This window comes from Diadema antillarum, unplaced genomic scaffold, assembly GCF_040938485.1.
Source record: "Diadema antillarum isolate AM-2024a unplaced genomic scaffold, OU_Dant_1.0 seq00001122_RagTag, whole genome shotgun sequence".
In the NCBI taxonomy this organism is placed as follows: domain Eukaryota; kingdom Metazoa; phylum Echinodermata; class Echinoidea; order Diadematoida; family Diadematidae; genus Diadema; species Diadema antillarum.
In genome coordinates, this window is record NW_027271936.1 from 229,928 (window position 1) to 243,884 (window position 13,957).

Below are 13,957 nucleotides of genomic sequence, written 5' to 3' on the forward strand. Positions count from 1 at the left end.
CGGCTTTTGAGACCATTTCATATACCGTCTTATTCTATGGGAAATGGAGGGATTTAGTAGGGAGAAATGATGCTAGTAGGTGTGGTCACTTATCTCGACATCGGTACGGTCGACGAATGAGGTCCTCGTCTGCATGTCATTGTCGATCTCGTCAGTGTGGCTGGGCCGTCCGTTGAGTGGTATGTTGTCGCGCTCTCATTAGACTCTTCGTCACCATCACTGTCCACTTTGTATCAGTCTGACAGGGCGCTTTAACATCTCCGATGACACCAGTTGACTATTTGGAGTTTGTAATTGCACTCCAAATTGGCGTAAACCAAAGTTTTGTCTTATCGTGACGCACAGTTTCTCCTCATGTGCTGCTGCTCGCGGATTCAGTTACGACAGTCAGATCCTCATCACATTCACAGCGTCGATAAAGATTAGTTGATTGACTTGGAGAGGGCATGATGTACCAAGGAAGGGGAACTCCTGTCTTTATCTCTGTGGTCTCCAACTATTCTCAAAGTTCCTCAAAGTTCCAAAATGCTCTGCAGCCTTTGCTTCACTATATAGTGTGAAGCCACTCCCATTGTGCTTGCCACTATAACTGATTTCTCGGCTCAGACATTTTTTTTATAACTAATTTACTAACAAACTTCCTTTCTCTAAAGCATGTCATTGGCTCAATCTTATATTGGGGCGTGGTGTTCACTAGAAATTAATTTCTTATTGGTCAAAATGTTCAATTTGCTCCTCCTATTCGTTTCTGTGAGAATTCAATTTTGTAATGATTCATCTCAATTTCTGATTAATTCGCCCACTGTCTGTTAGTTTCTTCATTCACTTCTTCTCTGTAACCACTGGTAAAGACTTTATTGTTTCTTGTATATCAAAATGACAAACCAAATGGATATTAGTGTCCTTATAACAACCAACGTCATCGTTGTTCTGGGTCGTTGTCCCTGAATTTGTCTTTGGAGTTCCTGTTTGACCCACTCCACTAAACAATAAATGCTAGAATAGAGGAATACATTCTGGTAGGAGGGCCACCTTCCAGCTCAGAGGGTCATTTATGTTTGGGGATCAGAGGGCAAAAACACGTCATCACGTTATTTCCCGTAATTTGGCGCGGGGCTTTGGGGATGGAGAGTGCTGACCACTAGCGGGGAAAGTAGCCAATGTCAAACTCATAAATTCCTTTCACCATAGAATTTTCTTGGAAGAGGGGGGTTTGAAAAAAAGGGAACAGCTGGAAGGAAGATACTAGTAAACGGTTTTAAAAACTATAGAAGAGGAGAATACTTAGCATATTGGTGTCACAGGGTGTCTAGGAAAACGACTGCAGTGATCTGTTTTCTTTTACTCTCTATCTATTCCTATTCTATTCTATTCTATTCTATTTTATCCTTTATTATAAACATGTGCTAGTAGCCATCTGGGCTACAATTGTGTTTGTTTTGTACATTCTTTAAAGATCACCAGAGGTCAAAGGTAGAGCCCTGTCTGTGCTCTTCGGAATATGAAGACAATTTCTTGTAAAACAGATATGCTTGTTTTGTACATCTTAACCATGTTTATCATTAATTAATGCCACCACAGATCAATATTATGATATTTTGAGGTCATTGACCTCTAAAGGTCTCCAGAGGTCAGAGGTAGAAACCTGTCTTTGCTCTTTGGAATATGAAGACAGTTTCATTGTAAAACAGATAGCTTGTTTTGCACATCTTAATCATGTTTATCATTACCTAATAACATCACAGATCACTATAATGGTATTTTGAGGTCATTGACCTCTAAAGGTCATCAGAGGTCAAAGGTAGAAACCTGTCAATGCCCTGTGGAATCAGAAGAATTGTAGTACAAATGCATATTTAGTGCAGCGTAACCAACGTCTAGGCCTATCTTTCACAAATGCCTTCAAACATAAATATTCTGATATTTGAAGTTCATTGACCTCTGGAGGTCATCAGAGGTCAAATCAGACTTACCTCCCGATCTTAAGATGAATCTCATGGTATGTACTAACACTGGTGAAAGTTTCATGCTTTAGTCAAATTTTGCACAATTCTCATGATTTTGAGGGCTTAACCGCTCTACTAAATGGCACAAAACCTGTTATGTGCGGTGTAGCAGTTCACGTGTGGGCAGGGCGAAATCAAGGGCAAAGAAGCGAAGTGCACACCTCAAACTTGATGAAACTTACTCGCCTGTCAAGAAAAGACTTAGAACAAGTTTCGCATCTCCATCCATTGAACAGAGTAACGCTAGCACATGTTTCTTTTGTGATAGAATTATCAGTCATGACCAAACAGTTTGCAATGCAGCAACATTCAATCTAGATTCCAATGTTCGAATGATGGCGACAGAACTGAGAGATGCAAAACTCCTGGCTAAATTGTCAGTACGTGATATGACGGCATCAGGTGCTGATGTATATCACAAGAAGTGCCTGACTGCTCTCCACACCAGATACAGATCGTTTGTAAGAAAAAAAGAGGGAGCCAGTTCAAGTGAAACCATGCAACCAGAATCAGTAGCATTGGCCGAACTGATATCCAACTTGGAAGAAATGAAGTGTAAAGATGATAGTTACACTCTGATCAAGTTATCCGATCTTACCAAGCTTTACAACGAACGTCTGATACAACTAGGAGGCAATATTTCAAAGAAGATCAATTCAACTCACCTTATGAACAAGCTTCTCAGACAGCTGCCACAACTTGAGGCACATAAAAGCAATCTTGAAGTGGTGCTGACATTCAAAGAGGATATTGGTGAGGCTCTACTGAATGCTTGTAGACAACGCTCAGATGACGACGCAGTCATTCTCATGAGAGCTGCGCAGATTGTGCGCAAAGATATTTTGCAAAGGCAATATCATTTCAATGGATCCCTAGTTGAGGAATCATACAACAACGCCCCACCATCATTGACAGCGTTGATGCAAATGATCCTTGCTGGAACAAGTATACAGAAACAGACGGCGATGAACAGAAGCTTGAGCGTCCCTGTACAATCCTTGACCCAACTTGTAACGTTCAACACCGTAAAAAGAGGGAGGGCGGAGACTGCCGCAGGAGGCTTACGTCACAACTTGGAGCGTGAAACATCACTGCCCCTTTACCTGGGTCTCCTCATTCATAGCAAAACAAGAAAACGGGATCTCGTTGACGTTCTTTTTCAACGTGGTTTGTCTGTTTCCTACGAACGCATACTGCAAGTATCCACAGATGAGGCCAACAGAGTTATCGAGATATACCGACAGGACGGGGTGGTGTGTCCGACTGCATTGCGAACTGGGTTGTTCACAACAGGAAACCTAGACAACATAGATCACAACCCATCATCAGTATCAGCACGAAGTTCATTTCATGGAACCGCGATATCACTGACGCAACATGTGTCACAGGACAATCGAGGTACCATTCGAAATCATGAGAATGTTGCTGAGAGTGAGAAGAAAACGCGTCCCAAAGCCATAACCGCCTTGCCTGAATCTTATTGTGATGCCCCTCCTGCAGCATTTCCATCTCATCTTCCTATTCCAAGGAAACCCAAGACTCCGCCCACTCCAAGTGTGTCCATTGGACTACAGGACAAAGAAAAAGAGTGGCTTTCGTTTGTACAAAGTCTGCTGGAGATGAAAGCTCATGAGCGTGAAGAGAATATCTCCTGGTCAGCGTACATGGCACATCTACAGGATGAAGCTCCTCGGCCACCTGCAATTACTGGGTTGTTACCTCTTTTTCGAGAGAGTGCTCACACACTAACAATGGTGAAACATGGCATGAACCTAATCAAGCAGGCAACCGAATTAGTTAACCCAAGACAAGTTCCGGTTCTGACAGTTGATCAACCCATCTATGCTAGAAGATCCAGTGGACATGGCCAAGCATGTATGGTGAAGACAAATTTGTGGTGATGCTTGGAGGACATCATGTGGAGATGGCTTTGCTAAAGGTGATCGGCGACTTCCTCGATGGGAGTGGTTGGACTAGTGTAATGACCAGTGCAGGTGTATCAACAGAAGGAAGAGCTGAGAGTCTTCAGAAAGGTTCGCAAACATCGCGGCCACAATGGGCACACCAAGTCACCGCGGCATCACTGTACGCTTTGCAGCGAAAAGCATATAATGACTACCAAACGACATGTGCAACTGAGAATTTGCGAACATTTGATCTTTGGAGCCAGAAGATGGCTAGAGAGTATCCCCAGTTTTGTTACTGGAACAAAGTCCTGCAGTTGGAGTGTCTTCTTTTGGCATTCATTAGATCACAACGGGAAGCAAACTACTTGCTGTATGTGGAGACCCTCACGGCAATTATCCCATGGATGTTTGCCATGGATCACTTCCATTACGCCAGATGGTTAACAGTTCATGTAACGGACCTTCAGGAACTTCCCAACAATGCCGAGGACGTCTACCATGCATTCGTCGAGGGGAATTTCGTAACTCAGAAGTCATCACACAAGTTCTCCTGTCTGGCACACGATCAGATACACGAACAACAGAACTCCATAGTGAAAGGTGATGGTGGAATCATTGGGATCACCGAAAATGAAGCAGCTCTTCGCCGGTGGATGGTGGCTGGCTCAGAAATAGCAAGAATAGTCAGTGAATTTGAGGACCAGCTTCAGACTCAGAAGGAAACTGATGTCCGCCACCACGAACAATTGCCTAGTTTCCAGAAATCGTTTGCATCAGACCTCAGCAATGCAATCGATTCGTTCGAGAAACTAGGAAAACCTTTCAAAGAAGAGAGTAAGGACCTGTATGTGCTTGACAACAAGGTCATCATGCCTGATGAGGTGATTGCCGCAATGCGATCCGTTGAGGAAACTGACAAAGCACAATTTGCGGAATTTGTTGAGAAGAGAATCCAAGACCCATCTGTCGATTTCTATGAGAACATCAGAAAGAACAATCTTGCACTGTTTAAATCAAAGACAAAGAAATCACCTAGAAAGTCTCAGACAAACATCGCAAACGTGAAAAGTAATGTTGAGCTGTTCTCTCGCATGTACATTTCATGCCAAGCTAGGGATGGTGATCTTGACGCTTTCTTTGAACACGAGTGTCATGGTTGGCCCCCGGCACTGGCTGAAAATATCAGCACAATGCGCCCGGCAACCAGAAAAGCTGATCTTGTACCATGTCTGGAAGCCTTAGCACCACGACCTCATGATACACCCAAGACAGAAGTTTTCATTGTCGATGGGGCTGCCTTAGTACATCAGTTAGATCCCAAGAAGGCCAACAGTGTGGTGAATACATTTGGTGACTACGCAAGGAAGCAGTTCCTTCCATACATTGCTCGAAAATTAAACGAGAAAACAGTGAAGCGTGTCGACGTGGTGTGGGACACCTATAGAACGGACAGTCTCAAAGGTGGTACCAGGCTTCGTCGTAGAACTGGCACACCTCTCCATCTAACTGAACAGACATCCGTGCCACAAAACTGGGGCAGCTTCCTTCTTCTAGATTCGAACAAAAAGTCATTGTTCAGTTTCCTTGCAGCTGCTCTGCAAATGATGATGGTTCCAGACGGAAAGACACTACTTACAACACATGAAGACGAGGTTAAATCAAAGCCCGCTTCTGATGTTTGTCAAATTCAACCATGTACACACGAAGAAGCTGATTCGAGAATGCTGCTCCATGCTTGGCATGCATATCTGAAGGGCTACCGAAGTATCACCATTCAAGCAACTGACACGGATGTGGTTGTGTTGGCTATCGCAATGGCGAGCAAAATGGAAGGTTGTGCAATGTGGTTGGCATTTGGTCATGGTAAGAACTTTAGGCACATTGCTGCTCACACTATTTCGACTCACATTAGTCCTGAACGCTCATGGGGGCTTCTCTTCCTGCACGCTGTTTCCGGATGCGATACTGTTTCTGCTCTCTCTGGCATTGGCAAAAAGAAAGTGTGGGACACATGGAATTCCGTGCCAAACTTGACGGAGGTCTTCAGTCGTCTCTCAAATGCACCAGCAGAAGTGACAAACAATGACATGGACAACATAGAGAGGTTGTTCGTTGTCCTGTACAGTAGAACCTCCCCTCTTAAGAAAGTGAACGAGGCTCGCAAACAACTGTTTACTCAGGGAAGCCGAAAACTGGAGAATATTCCACCTACAAGGGAGGCTCTTCGTCAACATGTGAAAAGGGCAGTTTTCCAGGCTGGTCACGTATGGGGACAGTCCCAAGTTGCAAACCCAGAGCTGCCTTCGCCTGCAGATTGGGGATGGGCGAAAAATGACGATGATGTCTGGCATCCATTCTGGACAGTAATGCCAGAAGCGTCAAAAGGGTGCCGAGAGCTGGTCAAGTGCAAGTGTAAAAAACGGTGTGCTGGAAATTGCAGATGTTCCGCAGCCAATCTACCATGCACAGAACTATGTGTCTGCTCAGGACAATGCTTTCGTGATGAGCTGTAGAAGATGAGATCGAGAAGGAGTTCCTTGTTCTCATTTGAAAATGTGACTGAAGAAGATATTGTGACAGCTGTTAAAAGTATGCCAATGAAAACTTACTCATATGGAATGGACACTATACCAATAACATTGGTAAAACCTGATATGCGTATAATTCCAAAACCACTTCGGAATATATGTAATCTTTCATGCATTTGTGGTTGCATTCGAGAACAATGAGAGGTCTCAAAAGTTATGCCAGTGTATAAAAGTGGCAGTCAAAGTGAGATGGGTAATTAAGAACCCATATCTATTTAATCTGTTATTACAAAGGTAATTGAAAAACTCAACTTTAAGCAGTTGTGTGATTATTTGAATAGAAATTATATCATAAACCCAAATCAATCAGGCTTCAGACATGTCCATTCCACTATGACTACTTTCCTTATTGTGTCAAAGAAGAAATGCTCCATAACTTAGATAAGGATGAAATGGTTGGAATGGTCTCCACTGACCTCATAAAGACATACGAAATTTTGTGAAGAATTCATATTATGTAAGACAAGAACAGAAGTTGGGAAAAGAACTCTTTCTATTCAAGGAGGCCAGAGTTGGAATCGGTTAGCTTATGATTTGAAATGTAGGCTCTCTCTGTCCAGTTTCAAACGAGCTCTTGAAATATCTCTTCTGCAGCCTAAGCAACTGCTCAGGATTTTTTTTTCTCTCTTTTAGGACAATGCTTTCGAGATGAGCAGTAGAAGATGAGATTGAAAGGGAGTTCCTTGTTCTCATTTGAAAATGTGACTGAAGAAGATATTGTGACAGCTGTTAAAAGTATGCCAATGAAAAACTCATATGGAATGGACACTATACCAATAACATTGGTAAAACCTGATATGCGTATAATTCCAAAACCACTTCGGAATATATGTAATCTTTCATGCATTTGTGATTGCATTCGAGAACAATGAGAGGTCTCAAAAGTTATGCCAGTGTATAAAAGTGGCAGTCAAAGTGAGATGGGTAATTAAGAACCCATATCTATTTAATCTGTTATTACAAAGGTAATTGAAAAACTCAACTTTAAGCAGTTGTATGACTATTTGAATAGAAATTATATCATAAATCCAAATCAATCAGGCTTCAGACATGTCCATTCCACTATGACTACTTTCCTTATTGTGTCAAAGAAGAAATGCTCCATAACTTATATAAGGATGAAATGGTTGGAATGGTCTCCATTGACCTCATAAAGGCATACGAAATTTTGTGAAGAATTCATATTATGTAAGACAAGAACAGAAGTTGGGAAAAGAACTCTTTCTATTCGAGGAGGCCAGTGTTGGAATCGGTTAGCTTATGATTTGAAATGTAGGCTCTGTCTGTCCAGTTTCAAACGAGCTCTTGAAATATCTCTTCTGCAGCCTAAGCAACTGCTCAGGATGTTTTTTTTTTTCTCTCTCTTTTAGGACAATGCTTTCGAGATGAGCAGTAGAAGATGAGATTGAAAAGGAGTTCCTTGTTCTCATTTGAAAATGTGACTGAAGAAGATATTGTGACAGCTGTTAAAAGTATGCCAATGAAAAACTCATATGGAATGGACACTATACCAATAGCATTGGTAAAACCTGATATGCGTATAATTCCAAAACCACTTCGGAATATATGTAATCTTTCATGCATTTGTGCTTGCATTCGAGAACAATGAGAGGTCTCAAAAGTTATGCCAGTGTATAAAAGTGGCAGTCAAATTGAGATGGGTAATTAAGAACCCATATCTATTTAATCTGTTATTACAAAGGTAATTGAAAAACTCAACTTTAAGCAGTTGTATGATTATTCAAATAGAAATTATATCATAAACCCAAATCAATCAGGCTTCAGACATGTCCATTCCACTATGACTACTTTCCTTATTGTGTCAAAGAAGAAATGCTCCATATAACTTAGATAAGGATGAAATGGTTGGAATGGTCTCCATTGACCTCATAAAGGCATACGAAATTTTGTGAAGAATTCATATTATGTAAGACAAGAACAGAAGTTGGGAAAAGAACTCTTTCTATTCAAGGAGGCCAGAGTTGGAATCGGTTAGCTTATGATTTGAAATGTAGGCTCTCTCTGTCCAGTTTCAAACGAGCTCTTGAAATATCTCTTCTGCAGCCTAAGCAACTGCTCAGGATGTTTTTTTTTTCTCTCTCTTTTAGGACAATGCTTTCGAGATGAGCAGTAGAAGATGAGATTGAAAAGGAGTTCCTTGTTCTCATTTGAAAATGTGACTGAAGAAGATATTGTGACAGCTGTTAAAAGTATGCCAATGAAAAACTCATATGGAATGGACACTATACCAATAACATTGGTAAAACCTGATGTGCGTATAATTCCAAAACCACTTCGGAATATATGTAATCTTTCATGCATTTGTGCTTGCATTCGAGAACAATGAGAGGTCTCAAAAGTTATGCCAGTGTATAAAAGTGGCAGTCAAAGTGAGATGGGTAATTAAGAACCCATATCTATTTAATCTGTTATTACAAAGGTAATTGAACTTTAACCAGTTGTATATGATTATTTGAATAGCAATTATATCATAAACCCAAATCAATCAGGCTTCAGACATGTCCATTCCACTATGGCAACTTTCCTTATTGTGTCAAAGAATAAATGCTCCATAACTTAGATAAGGATGAAATGGTTGGAATGATCTCCATTGACCTCATAAAGGCATTCGAAACTTTGTGAAGAATTTATATGATATAAGGCAAGAACAAAGGTTGGGAAAAGAACTCTTTCTATTCGAGGAGGCCAGTGTTGGAATCGGTTAACTTATGATTTGAAATGTAGGCTCTCTCTGTCCAGCTTCAAACAAGCTCTTGACATATCCCTTCTGTAGTCAAAGCAACTGCTCAGGATTTTTTTCTCTCTTTTTTTCTCTTTCTGTCTCTATTTGATATTGTCGAAATATTATGTTACTGTAGCTTTTTGTTCTGTTTTCGTTTTTTTCTTTTGCTCTACTTTTTAAAAATGTTTCGTTGTTTTTGTTGTTACCTGACACTTGTCACTTTCTTTATTACTATTTATGTAGTTTGTATCTATTTCTGCTATTTTTATGTTGCTCAGATATACTCGGATTTGCAGAAGAACAGCTTTGCTGAAGCAAATTGCCGTAATTAAAATAAAATAAACTGAAACTGATGCCGAAACTGAAACGTATGGCTGCACAACTGTTGATTATATGGCCTACACAATGCATAAGAAACGTGTGCAGCAATGCTGCAACAAAATTTCCCTCTATATGCCATTTGGCACTCAAGATAGGGGATTTCATGATTTTCGTCTGGGCGGCCATATTGAAATTCAAGATGGCGGCCATGCAGCTTGCCGGACATTTTCAATTTATCCATTATTCAATCCAACATGTTAACATACTTTTGTGTGCTAAATGCCAATGGCTCTTCATTTACAACTCGATCAAGATAGGGATTTTCAACACTTTGTCTGGGCGGCCATATTGGAATTCAAAATGGCGGCCATGCAGCTTGTCTGGCATGACAAATTTGTCTTTTATTTACTTTTGTATGTTCACATACCTTGGTGCACCAAATTTAAGCTCCGTTTGTCATTTAGAACTCAAACTAGGGCTTTTCAACGTTTCTTCTTGGCGGCCATCTTGGAATTCAAAATGGCGGCCGTGTGGTTTGTTAGACATCAAATATCAATCCATTATTGAACTGAGAATGTCGAAATACCCCTGTGTAGCAAATACCAGTGCTACAGGTCACGTGGAACCAAAGATATAGGGATTTTGTCGTTTCGTCATGGCGGCCATATTGGAATTCAAAATGGCGGCCGACCCAGTGGTCAGATCTCTTGGATCCGGCAATTTTTGAAATCAGCGCCCCAAAATACCCCTATATGCAAAATTTCATACTTTCCGCCGGATGTGAGCATTTCGACCAATTTTTGTTACATATCTGCCCCACTATTAAAAACACATCATGACAAGAAGTATTAACGTGATGAAAGGTTAACCTGTTGAGGACGAGTCCGGAGTACACTCAGGCAGGTGTCTATGGAAAATGTGTGTTGTAACATAATCATTCCTGCCTCAATGGGTTAGATTGCATTTCAGTAGATGATAGATAGAGGCCGGGGGAGGGGGGGGGGGGGGGGGGGGGGGGGGGGGGGGGGGGGAGGGGGGCTCCCAGGGCCCCCTCCAAATCTTGAGCAAATTTAGGACAGGTCTGACATGCATGTACATATTTATGCATAACTTCGGAACCGCACACCCGGGCATCGCAAATTTTGTGTCAATAGATGCGGGAGACTCAAAAGAAAAAGTCATGAAACGAACAAAAAGTCGCACATAGAGATTTTGTGTGAGGACTGAAAATAGGTGAAATGGGTCAACCTTGCCAACCTTGAGTGTTTCATTTTTTCTGAAAGATCAAGTCTTTTTCTACATTACCTGGTATGTTAAAGTTTGGGATCATAAAACAAATAGAAAACTGTGTTTTTGGCAGTTTTTTTCAAACACTTCATTATAGAACACAGTGTTTAGATGTCAGTTCCTAATAGAGTCCCCTTTTCATTTATTAAAAAGCCTGCAAACACTCTTCACCTTCAACTCTAATAACTTTTGAAAGGATAATGCTACTGCTTTTAAAGTTGGCATCAATCATCGACAAAAGCGCGCCTTATTTCAGCTTAATCTGATAATCCCATCATTGTTATTGCTCCGGCGGTTAACACCCTGTTTTTTGTCCCATGCATTCATGGCACAGCTAGCGTGGCTTGGTAAAGATTAAGCGCTTGAATAGACACTGTACTTCAGAGCCTCTTTTCTCAGTTCACACTTTTCCTGAGTTTGTGCTTTTTTTTCCAATATTTAGATAGGTTAGGAGAGTCCATTTGATTTGAGTTATACATCATTTTAAAGCTTAAAGTATGCTCTTTCAGAATATGGTTTTAACTAAAAATTCATGTCTGGCGACTTTTTGTTTGTTTTGAGGTGCAGGGTCACATATTCTCATTGTGTCACTGCTCATATCTAAACTAGAGATATCATGGTGGTAATGTTGCTGCCCGAAAAGTAGTAGATGTCAAGTTTGAATTCTACTGGTTTCATTTTTCTAACATGCTTGTTTAACATGGAATTCCCATTATAATGAAGTCTGTGGGACCAGCATTTTCTTTCATTATATCAAAATTTTGTTATAACCAAACAAGTAAACAATAAAAAAACACACATGTAGAGTGGAAAATGTTGCGGCCTGAATTTTTACTTTGCTCTGACCAGAATTTCGTTTTAACCGTGTTCATTATAATGGGAGTCCACTGTAGATTCATTGTAGATCAGCAGTTGCGATCTTGAAAAATGCAGAGGGGAACAAATGATACCAATTTCTTACAGCACATCTTTCCCCATCTGCATCAATATTCTCTTTTTGTCAATATTATGGTTTCCTATAGCCTTTTGTCAAGGCTCCCTCGCTGTTTGATGAATAGAGCCCAACCGAGTGGGGATGCACAAGGGCCTGTTAAGATCTGCTTCGCATCCTTTTGTTAGCCCTTTGAATGACCGACTTTTGCACCCTGATTTCAGGAGCAAAGGTCGACCGATCTGAGTGTCTGTCTGCCCGAGCCCGACTTGCATACAGCGAATGCATGCCGCAGACCTCTTAGACTACTCGTAGTCAGTGATGCATGAGAACAGACCGAACAATGCCAAGATGGAGGATGTGGGGAACGCGCCATTCCATTGGTCGAGCAGAATCTGTTAATATGACTATTCAGTAGGGTTCATGTGTCATGAATAATAAGTTGGGAAGCAGATCTCAAAAGGACCTCGCGCTGTCGTGCTCGGTTTGGCTCGCTTCTTTCGCCCGTTACAGTGGGAGGGCCTTGACAAAAGGCTAGGTTTCCTCTCACTCACACGCGTTATCTCTCACTACCCGTCTATCCTGTTTGTGCCTACTCGTTGTAATACAGAATCTACTAGGCGGACCGTTGCCACACTGCTTTACAGACGAGATGCCCCCCTCCACTGGGATGTTTCTTCAATCCATTGTATACGAGGAACCCACCAACAGCGTTCCAGCCTCTACTTGCCACAGTCTGGAAGAGGAACAATAAGTTTAAATCATCAGCCTTGCAGAGAGGCTACTTTGATGTACACCATTCAAGACTTTGGAGCAAGGTACCTTCAGGAGGTCTTTAAGTGTGTCCAAATGATTTTGTTTGTTTGTTTGTTTGTTTGTTTGTTTGTTTGTTTTGGGGTGGTTTTTTTTTTTTGGATAAAAGTTAGAAATTGGAGATGAGAGCCTCCTTTAAAAATATCCATTTCTTCACCCCTTTCCTGCTGTGATTTGATCAGGGTTCATAGAGTTAAACTCTGAAACACCCACTTCCTGTCAGCAATGGATTGACAGTGACCCAGATGTTCATTCATTTCTTTTTGAGTTGTTTTAACTTGTCAGAGTTGTTTTTTGTTTGTTGTTGTCATTGTTGTTGTTTTTCTTGTCTTGTGCCTGTCATTGGAAGTATATGTTGATTTGCTCCGTGCAGCGTGTCCAAGACAGCTGACTTTTAAATATCTTTACACAGCTAGGAGTGAAATGTATGATTGGATAGCACTCTTCTTTTGTTACATAGCTTCAAGCATCTTCCTTACCAGTTGTAAAGTGGAAAATGCTGCACATGATAATGCTCAACAGACACAATAGATTCTGTAGGCATTCTACGAAGCCATAGATAGCATATGGACGGATGGTACTGTCTCTTCATGATATTGTATTATGATAATTATCATAATGGTGATGACAATTATCATAAAACAAGTAGTACTGTATTATTATTATTATTAGTAGTAGTAGTAGTAGTAGTAGTAGTATGGTACTGTCTCTTCATAATATCATATTAATGATAATTATGATGATGGTGATGACAATTATCATAAAACAGGTAGTACTGTATTATTATTATTATTAGTAGTAGTAGTAGTAGTAGTAGTAGTAATAATAGTAGTAATAGTAGTAGTAGTACTGGTACAAGTAATAATGTTGAAGATGATGAGGTGGGAGAACAGATCACATTACTTGATATCATTATTATTATCATTATTGCCTTCAGTATCATCATTCTAGTCATTAGTATCATCTTTTAATAGTAATGTCATCAACTACACAGTGATTACTGCTATCATTATTATCATGCCTTTTTCAATATTTTATGCATCGTGTAATTGTACTTAAGAGGTTCTTTATAAATTCTATTTTTACAATGAAACAGTGAAGGACCATTATTACATTTTATCAATTTGCTGCAGTAACCACTCAAGACATAAGGAAGAATGAATTTTATTGTAAATTTGTTGTCACACTGTGCCATGGGAACTGGATATCGTTCTAGATATCATTATGTTAATCTATGGCTTGATTAGAATGTGCCCAGTGCCAGCTCAAAATTAGGACTGGTCACTGGTCCACGGCAAGATATTTGAAAGAATGTGGATGTCTCTGTTTTTTTTTGTTTTTTTTTTTTGTCGATTAGACCT

The 13,957-nt window shown here is 40.6% G+C and overlaps 1 protein-coding gene across 1 annotated transcript in view; it reads left to right on the forward strand.

The window, feature by feature from the left end:
• Window positions 1-12,511, forward strand: part of LOC139743925 (pyrroline-5-carboxylate reductase 1, mitochondrial-like) — a 28,608-nt gene extending 16,097 nt beyond the window's left edge. Inside the window, exon 7 of the mRNA XM_071654393.1 lies at window positions 12,394-12,511. The gene's annotated coding sequence lies outside the window, so the exon portion shown is untranslated. The remainder of the gene's footprint in view (window positions 1-12,393) is intronic.
• The last annotated feature ends 1,446 nt before the right edge of the window (window positions 12,512-13,957 follow it).